Source organism: Papaver somniferum, chromosome 1, assembly GCF_003573695.1.
Source record: "Papaver somniferum cultivar HN1 chromosome 1, ASM357369v1, whole genome shotgun sequence".
NCBI lineage: Eukaryota > Viridiplantae > Streptophyta > Magnoliopsida > Ranunculales > Papaveraceae > Papaver > Papaver somniferum.
Genome location: NC_039358.1, coordinates 116,319,801 through 116,329,872, shown reverse-complemented (window position 1 = coordinate 116,329,872; position 10,072 = coordinate 116,319,801). Strand labels below are relative to the sequence as shown.

Here is a 10,072-nt window from a genome sequence, read left to right as displayed (position 1 = left end):
CTGGTTTCTGTTAATTTTTCTTCTGCTTCATTGAGTGGTATCAACTTCTCCAAAGAAATGAATGAGAAATCAACTTGAGTCAGATTATCATTTTAGTACAATCTTTGAAGATGTTTGTTCTTGTTGGCGCACTCGGATTCTGCCATAGATAATGAGTGATCATTTCATATTCTATTTCACCATCCACCATAGACCACACATTTTCGTGGGTCTTTAGGTCTTTTGAAAGGGATGTGTAGGTTCTTTTCACACGACGCTGCAGTGTCATTGATTGCATTTTTTTTCTTCTTTTTTCCTCCCTGCCGTGTTAAGTGTATTATAAACCCATTGGCTGATCGACCTGGAAATGGAGATTGACCAATCGTTGACTGAGAGGCCCAACAGCTTTGCATTCAGCGGTTATCTCGTTCATGCTGCTTTTCTTGTAAAGTTCTCAGTGGCTTGTTCATTGTTAGCTCTGTAAATCTTTAAAAATTCTTCCCTTTCACCATCAAAAAGAAAGATCCGAGAAGAAATCAAAATAAACACTCACACTAAATGCACTCAAAATTAGGAATTGAAAAATCAAAAGATTTCCCACATTGCCTTAGAAAAATTCTTAGCATGGTTTGCCATGTACCACGTGGCATTCATATCCAAAAAGTGCTAGGTAAGCTGGTAAGGATGATTCTTGCCTGAAACCACTAGTCCATTCCCATAATCAGCTCCTCATCAGTAATGTGAAAAATGGATGTTGCGTATGTTGCGGTAACAAATATTGGGATCAGTCCGAATATCCACGATTGATTTGTGTAGATGATTATCACTCCTCTTATCCATATCGTATTTACCCATTCAATTCAAAAAGATACGATCATCAAAATTGAATGTAAAATCTTTTTCTTCTTGTTTTCTCAGTATAAAATACCCACTGGATTGCTAGAATACTCCCTCCGTTCTCTTTTAATAGGCCAATTTCTATAAATAAAAATTTCAAAAAAATAGGCCAGTTTCCTAATTGGGAAAGTCAAATGTTATTTTAATTTTTGGGACCACTTTTCTCTTAACTTCTTTTGATGACAAGTGTCATGTGGACCACTTCACTTTAATTCTTTTGCTAACAAGTGTCATGGGGACCATTTCATGTCACTTCTTTTATTGACAAGTGTCATGAGGACCACTTTCAATGATTAATTCTTTTAATTTCCTTAAATTTCGCTAAAAACAAAACTGGCCTATTAAAAAAGAACGGAGAGAGTAGAATACACTCAAAAAACTAAGTTTGCTTTATGCAAAGATGAGTCTTCTTAATCTTATCGTCATTACCTTATCACTGCTACCTACATTAACATGCGCTCAAATATTGTTTCAGGTATACCTCACTATCTCTACAATCTGGTCTTGATTACATTTCATTTTAACTATCACCTTTTTGTTAGTTCTTGCCATTATCAATTTATTAACTATATTTATGTCCCAAAGGGGTTCAATTGGGAATCCTCTAACAAGGAAGGAGGGTGGTATAACTTCCTCAAAAACTCCGCACCAAGTGATCTAGCTAGTGCTGGAATAACCCATGTTTGGCTTCCACCATCTTCACAATCTGTGGCACCCCAAGGTAACTTTGCTCTGTACACATCTCATGGTTTTAACTGAACTAGATTCAATTTTTTACTGATGCCTTTTGGCGACTCTATGATGTTACCAACTTCCTGGTACATTATGATTATCATGTAGAATATGGAGAATTGGGTGAACTGTTCGAGTTTGCCATTTGAGGTTGATAGGTTTACTGATTAGAAATCTAACCAAGTAGATATCACTTGGTGACATAATTTTTGCAATGAATCTACTTCTTTTTGAAGGGTGTATGCCCGGACGTTTGTATGATCTCAACTCTAAATATGGAAGTCTGGATGAATTGAAGTCATTAATAAAGGCTTTCAAAGATAAAGGAATCAAGTCAGTTGCAGACAGTTATAAATCATAGAACTGCAGAGAAACAAGATGGTCGAGGAATATGGTGTATCTTTGAAGGTGGAACTTCAGATGATAGACTCGACTGGGGACCTTCGTACATTTGCAAAGATGACACCCAATACTCTGATGGCACAGGCAATCCTGACTCAGGTGAGCCCTTTAGTCCTGCACCAGACATTGATCATACTAATCCAAGAGTCCAAAGAGAACTGTCAGATTGGATGAATTGGCTCAAGACAGACATCGGTTTCTCTGGATGGAGATTTGACTTCGTCAAAGGGTATTCTCCAGATTATATGAAGTTATATATGGATAATACCAAGCCATCCTTTGCTGTCGGAGAATTTTATGATGGAAATAAGAATTTGATAATAAATTGGCTTCAAGCAGTAGGAAAAAGTAATATCACTGCCTTCGACTTCCCTACTAAATTCATCCTTCAAAACGCGGTGCAAGGGGATTTGTCAAAACTGAAGGATTTCAATGGAAAACCGTCAGGATTAATCGGGTCATTGCCAGGAAAGAGTGTAACGTTCATCGATAATCATGACACAGGGTCTACTCAGAAACAAAACCCATTCCCGTCTGACAAAGTTATTCAGGGTTATGCTTACATACTTACACATCCAGGGATACCTTCCATAGTAAGTTTCATTTTTGTTAGTTTTTCTCTAGTTGGATTACTAAGTTCAGCTGGTTAGCAAATCGATTTCTTAATATTTCATTGTACAAGAACGATAACGCTATGAAAACTTTTTTCAAGATAAAGGTTTTGTTTTTTGTGTGTGCAGTTCTATGACCACTTCTATGACTGGGGCATAAAGGAGGAGATAACCAAGCTAACTGCAGTAAGGTCCAGGAATGAAATCAAACCAACCAGCTCGGTGCGCATTATTGCTGCAGAATTTGATCTGTATTTAGCTGAAATTGATGAGAAAATTATTATCAAGATTGGCCCAAAACTGGACTTGGGTTCCCTTGTCCCACCAAACTTCAAGGTTGTTGCCGATGGTAAAGACTATGCCGTGTTTGAGAAAGCACAATAAAGAATGAGCGGTGAACATGGGTGCTCATTAACACTGTACTAACTAGACATCCTTGATGTTACTTAATAATGTACTGAACAAAAAGTTCAATGAGAAAAAAGCCAAGTCACTAGAGAATAGTTCTTAGTTAATTGTAACTGGTAACTTATTATATGGAACTTAATAAACTATTATGGTATATGAAAGTGTTAGCTTTTGTTTCTTTCTCAAGTAATGTTGAGACTTCTCATTGCATTATTTCTATAAGATTTTGCTTTTGAAGAACAAAAGAGCGCGTCCCTTTTCCGAAAAAATCTTACTAATATAAAGAAAAAAAAGCTCTTTTTGATAGGGAACGCCCTAAATTACTTAGTTGTCTTCATTTTTTAATATTTACATATGTGCCATCGTTTTAAAAGTATATCAAAAATTTTAAAAACTTAATATCTTTCAAAATATACAATGGATTTTTGTAAAATTTATATATTTGAAAAGATCTTTCAAATATAATTTTCTTTGGTCCCAACGTTATTAATTTATCGAAGTTTTACTGTAATTTGGTGAATTATTTCGGTTTGCCATTTAAGTTTGATAGGTTTAGAGTTTACTGGTTTGATTTTTTTTTTTTTTGAAATCCAAGTACATATCGGCTGCTGACATAATTCTTGCAATAAAATTACTTCTTTTTAAACGGTATATGCCTGGACGTCTGTATGATCTCAACTCCAAATATGGAAGTTTGGATGAATTGAAGTTGTTAATAAAGGCTTTCAAAGATAAAGGAATCAAGTAAGTTGCAGACATAGTTATAAATCATAGAACTGCAGAGAAACTAAGATGGTCGAGGAATATAGTGTATCTTTGAAGGTGGAACTTTAGATGATAGACTCGACTTGGAACCTTCATACATTTAAAAATATGACACCCAATATTCTGATGGCACAGGAAATCCTGACACAGGTGAACCCTTTAATCCAGCACCAGACACTGATCATACTAATCCAAGAGTCCAAAGAGACCTGTCAGATTGGATGAATTGGCTCAAGATAGACATTGGTTTTTCTGGATGGAGATTTGACTTCGTCAAATGGTATTCTCCAGATTATATGAAGTTATATATGGAGAATACCAAGCCATCCTTGCTGCCGGAGAATTCTATAATGGAAATAAAAATTTGATAATAAAATGGCTTCAAGCAGTAGGAAAGAATAATATCACTTCCTTCGACTTCCCTACTAAATTTATCCTTCAAATCGCGGTGCAAGGGAATTTGTCAAAACTGAAGGATTCCTATGGAAAACTTCCAGGATTAATCGAGTCATTGCTAGGAAAGAGTGTAACGTTCATCGATAATCATGACACAGGGTCTACTCAGAAATAAAACCCATTCTCGTTTGACAAAGTTATTTAGGGTTTTGCTAACATACTCACACTTCCGGGGATACATAATAAGTTCCATCCTTCAGCTGGTTAGCAAATCGATTTCTTAATATTTCCTTGTACAAGAATGATAACACTGGAAAAGCGGGGGTCAAACAACCTCACCCAATATTTCGATTAGCAATCTGTATGAACTAACTCCAATATACTTTCTAGAGAATCAATCAGACTCAATCTAGATAAAAGTATATCAAAGAGTTAATATTTCAATCTCTCGATTTGATCTATACTCAAGCAAATGGAAATTTGCGAGTCTTTATCAAATACTAGAGAGATAAACTTGGATGCTACCAAAGACCAAGTGTCAATCAATTTAAATCAACAACCAAAGGTTGGATATTCTAATTGATTGATCTTAACACACAACCTATGATATTTCAATTATATAACAAAATATATTGTGGAATAGAAATAACACAAACACTAGAAATTTTGTTAACGAGGAAACCGCAAATGCAGAAAAACCCCGTGACCTAGTCCAGATTGAACACTACACTGTATTAAGACGCTACAGATACTAGCTACTACAAACTAACTTCAGTCTGGACTGTAGTTGAACCCTAATCAATATCACACTGATTCAAGGTACAGTTGCGCTCCTTACGTCTCTGATCCCAGCAGGATACTACGCACTTGATTCCCTTAGCTGATCTCACCCACAACCAAGAGTTGCTACGACCCAAAGTCGAAGACTTTAATAAACAAATCTGTATCACACAGAAAAGTCTATGATGATAGATAAATCTATCTCCCACAGATAAAACTAAGAGTTTTGTTCCGTCTTTTGATAAAATCAAGGTGAACAGAAACCAATTGATAACCCGGACTTATATTCCCGAAGAACAACCTAGAATTATCAATCACCTCACAATAATCTAAATCGTTTGGTAGCGAAACTAGATATTGCGGAATCGCAAACGATGAGACGAAGATGTTTGTGATTTCTTTTTATCTTGCCTTATCGGAGATATTAATCTCAAGTCAATTATTCAATTGAACTCGTACGATAGAAAATGACAAGATCAGATCGCTCAACTACAAGAGAAGTAGTTTCGTCTGGCTTCACAATCCCAATGAAGTCTTTCAGTCGTTAACCTACAAGGTCTCGAGAAGAAACCTAAGGTTAAAGGAGAATCGACTCTAGCAAAACCAACTAGTATCACACAAGAGGTGTGGGGATTAGTTTTTCCAGTTGCTAGATGTCTCCTTTATATAGTTTTCAAATCAGGGTTTGCAATCAAAGTTACCTTGGTAACAAAGCATTCAATATTCACCATTAGATGAAAAACCTGATTAACCAAGCTAATATCTTTCAGCCGTTAGATCGAAACTTAGCTTGTCACACACAAATGAAATGTATTTCATTTAGGTTTGATTAACCGTACCTAAACGTGTACACTTAGTTGGTTCACAAATAGTTAACCAATGGTTATCCATATGAGTACTTTCATATTAACCGTATTCATCTTCTTCAAATAACTAGTTCAAATGACTCATAAGAATTAGTTGAAGAGTTGTTCAATTGCTTAGGTCTTTATGAATAAACACAATTGAAACAAAATCGGTTTGATTCACTTGAATCAATTCATGAACAATATAGCCACGGTTTGCAAAGATTGCATTCCTTATTGATTTATTGTTTAAGTTCATGAACTTACGATTTGAGAAATATAACCAGCTTGGGTACGTGTACCATAGCTACCGAATTTGAGTTTAGAAACTTAGCAGAAATTTTCGGTCGAAAACTTCCGTGGGTACGCGTACTGGTATGTGTACCTAAGGTGACTGGTTTAACAGTTTGCAAACTTACAAACTCAGCAGAAATTTTCGGTTCGAAAACTTCCGCTAGTACGCGTACCCAACCTGTTTCCTTCACCAATACTGTATGCACACACTTGGTTTCCGGCACATGGATTTATACACTAATGCGCGAACACACTATATATGCTTATATCCATAGTTGGTTACGTAATCTAAACTCTACATTTCAATCATTGAAACATTCTTTTATAATGTTATAACAGTCGGTATTCAAAACTATCGTCATCAAAGCTATTTTCAAGATTGAAACGTCATCATGACTTTCGTCACGGGTTAAGATGAAAAGTGGTTAAAACGAAAGCTTACCAACACATATTTCGAGAAAAATATAGGCGAGTAAACTCGGATCGAAATAGCAAATGTGTGTGTATGAAAACTATCATACTTATACAACTTTGTCTCAAGAGTAGGAGATAGTGTAGACTTTTGAGTGATAGATAAGTTCAAGTCTCCACATACCTTTTAGTCGGATGAAGTTCCACTGGTTCCTTGAGTAGTTCTTCGTCTTCGTAAGATCGCCATGGAGTCTGGAGCTCAACTACACTAAATTGTCCTTAACCGAGACTTAGATATAAGTAGTCTAGAAATCAAGACATATAGTTTTGACAACTAAACTTTACAAACATGATTGAGATAGCAACGCATGCGAGTTCAACCGAGCAATGCTCTAACAATCCCCCCCTTTGTAAATTTAAGTGGCAATACTATCAATACATATGGATTACAAAATAAATAAAACTTTGTAGCTTCTCGTCCACATGCTTGATCTCCTTGGTGCTTCAACATTACTCGAAAACTTCGTCTTTTCCAAGTACTCCCATGATTCCATAGATGTTCAATTCAGCATCATAGTTGTTGAAGATCCGTAGCCATAACAATGAGAAAACAAAAGCTCTCGATCATTGTTATATAGTGTCATAGTATTATTACACAGTATCAAATTTCTTATATCACAACTTCGACAACAATATTATGGTGATATGTATCACTCCCCCTTAGTCAATACTTTCATCTCAACATGAAAACCACTCCCCCTTACATAATGATCCGTAAAATACGTAAACCATATGTATTTGTAGTGTGAACTACATATTAATTCTCCTCCTTTTTGTCAATAAAATTGGCAAAGGTACGAAAACGGGATCCTAATGAAATTTCCACGGAGATGCTTCAAGATCAAAGAAAAATACATATCAACTTGTTTAGATGCAATCATAAAGCCGAAACTAGATGCATTCATCAATGAGTTTATAAAGATACAAGATAACCCCTAAAATATTCCACAGCCGCACTCCCCACAAAGATATGGAAATTAAGCGCAAGTTCAAAAGAACTCTCCCCCATTTGATGTCATTCCCAAAAGAACAACAAGAGTTACCTTGCTTTTATAAGAACAGAAGGATTTCTTTGGACACCAAAAACCATAAGGAAATGATTTTGTATCCAAAAATTCTCAATCAAACTAATCGCAAGAGAACCCATGATTAATTTAATCGGAATACACAACCAAATTAATCACAAACGAATCTATGATTTGTTTAGTTGGAAATGCTCACATAAGAATATTTATGGAGCCGCACAATATATACATAAAATATGGATCAAGGAAGATCAATACTGCGGAATATACAAAGATTCATTCTATCTTCATCACTATTTGCATAACGACATATAATAGACATAATCTTTGTAAACAAAAGATTTTAACCTATCTTCCATCAAAGAATTAACATAATAGGCTTAACTTTTGTTTGTCAAAAGTTCATCGATCTTGTATCAATACATGCATATCGACATATGAAAGAGATAACCTTTGACATCGTATGGGACAATAATAGTTCACGGACGCAAACACACGTATCCCATAACATATTGCAATATATAAAACCATAAAGATTAACACTGCAAACATCATCTTCCAAATCACTTTAGAATTTAAATAAATAAATCTAAAACCATTGCAAGATGAAAACGTTGGACATAGCTATGTGTACTCACAATAATGGCTATTCCAAACCCTAGTTATCCTTCTTAAACAAAAATAAGAATAAAAATTCTCTTAAGAAGTTTCCTAGAAAAATAAAAACAAAAACAAAAACAATGTCTTCCAGAAAACTGATCATAAGTGATGGTATTTTTCAATGATGTTGTAGTAAGATGATTCGTTCACTCAGATTTGTTGAGAATTTGTTTTAAGACTTAATAAAGAAAATAAGGAAAAATATATATACACAATTTGTCACAATATGAAGAGACACTGAGACGCGGGATTCCACCAATTCTCACATTCATGCGATTCAACTATTAATTCCAGACAATTAAAGCTCATAAAATAACAAACATCGACTCTAAATATTTGCCAAGGTAGATTTTATAAAGAATTATATGTAAATGACAAGCATGACGCATCTAAAGTACCTAATACTAAGCATGCGACATCTAACGAAATCACAAATAATCAAGAAAAATCATAAATCAATTATAATAGTGCAAATAGTCATAAAGGAATTAAATAAAATTACCACATGGGTGAAAAACAGTTTCCTACGTCGTCCCAGTGATGAGTTCTAGCTCCTCATGGTGAAAACACGCTCAAAGGAATCTTTCATTGCTCAAAAAGGTGTTTGCAAGGAGAAAAGGTACAAAGCAGTGTGTTTGTAACAGTTATAATTGTTACAGAACCCACTGTTACAGAGAAACACTTAACAGATTGTTGCGAATTCGAAATAGTTGTTACAAAACTGCTACAAAGATATTGAATTTGAAACTATAGGTAACGGTTTTCTGCGACTGCTTTTAACTGCTGTTTCGTGTTCTTCTTCTTCTTCAATGGAAGCAGCAGAGACAAGCTCTGCAACTCCCAATCCTCAGTCTCTGTTCGAACCCCTCACATGACCTTCACTCCCGTGACTCTAATATCCAATTTATACTCATAGCACCTTCAAATCTTCCGTGATAACTCCAAAATATTTTCTTTTACTCCTATGCAAGATACGGGATTATTCTTCTCTTTCATATCTCTGCTCGCGAAAAAACTTCAACTGACACACTCCAAATCGTCTATTCTTCACCCAAACACGTAATAGATTGATCACAACATAATCAGGTCACACGCAGTTACCGCAAGCAGCTTGGAAAATCCCGAGAATAATTCTTCTTCTGGTTTACGTGGAAATCTTCTTTTTAAGTAAATCCAAGTCACATACCTTCCCTGTTATGAAGGAACAGACTTATAAGAATCATATACCATGAAAATGTCTTATAGAATATCACCCAAACCCGATCCAGTAAACCTCAACAAACCCGTGAACTCCACACCTCTGTTTCCTTCTAACTCGAGTTCTAACCAATTTGGGTTCAATCAAATGACTATACCAGGCCTGTTTAGGCCTAATAAGTAAACCCAATCAATTTCAGCCTTTTAGTCTCTCTAAAACTCGATAAAAAACTCAACCCTAATTCTGCAGGTGAGATGATTTGTTTCCCGCCAAAAACATCGTCAAATGAGGAAGAAAGGGTTTCCCCCATATCCGTCTGTGGAGTGTAAATAGCAGCTGTCCAGTTAGGGTGCCCCTTATAAACTGAGGTGCCCCTTATCAAGGCAGGGGAGTCCGAATAACACGTGTCCTCCGAGTGTCAAAATCAACTTTTCGAGCCGAATTTTCAAAAAATATTTATTTCCCAAAAATGCCTACAAACACACAAAACACCATAATAAGGACGAAAATGAGTACTAACAATACGAAACATTAAGGACAAATTAGACACATAAATGCGTCTATCAAATACCCCCAAACTTATTATTTGCTAGTCCTCGAGCAAAACTA

At 35.5% G+C, this 10,072-nt stretch overlaps 1 pseudogene; it reads left to right on the top strand.

The window, feature by feature from the left end:
• Window positions 1–1,276: 1,276 nt before the first annotated feature.
• On the top strand, window positions 1,277–3,005 carry LOC113332191 (annotated as a pseudogene).
• The last annotated feature ends 7,067 nt before the right edge of the window (window positions 3,006–10,072 follow it).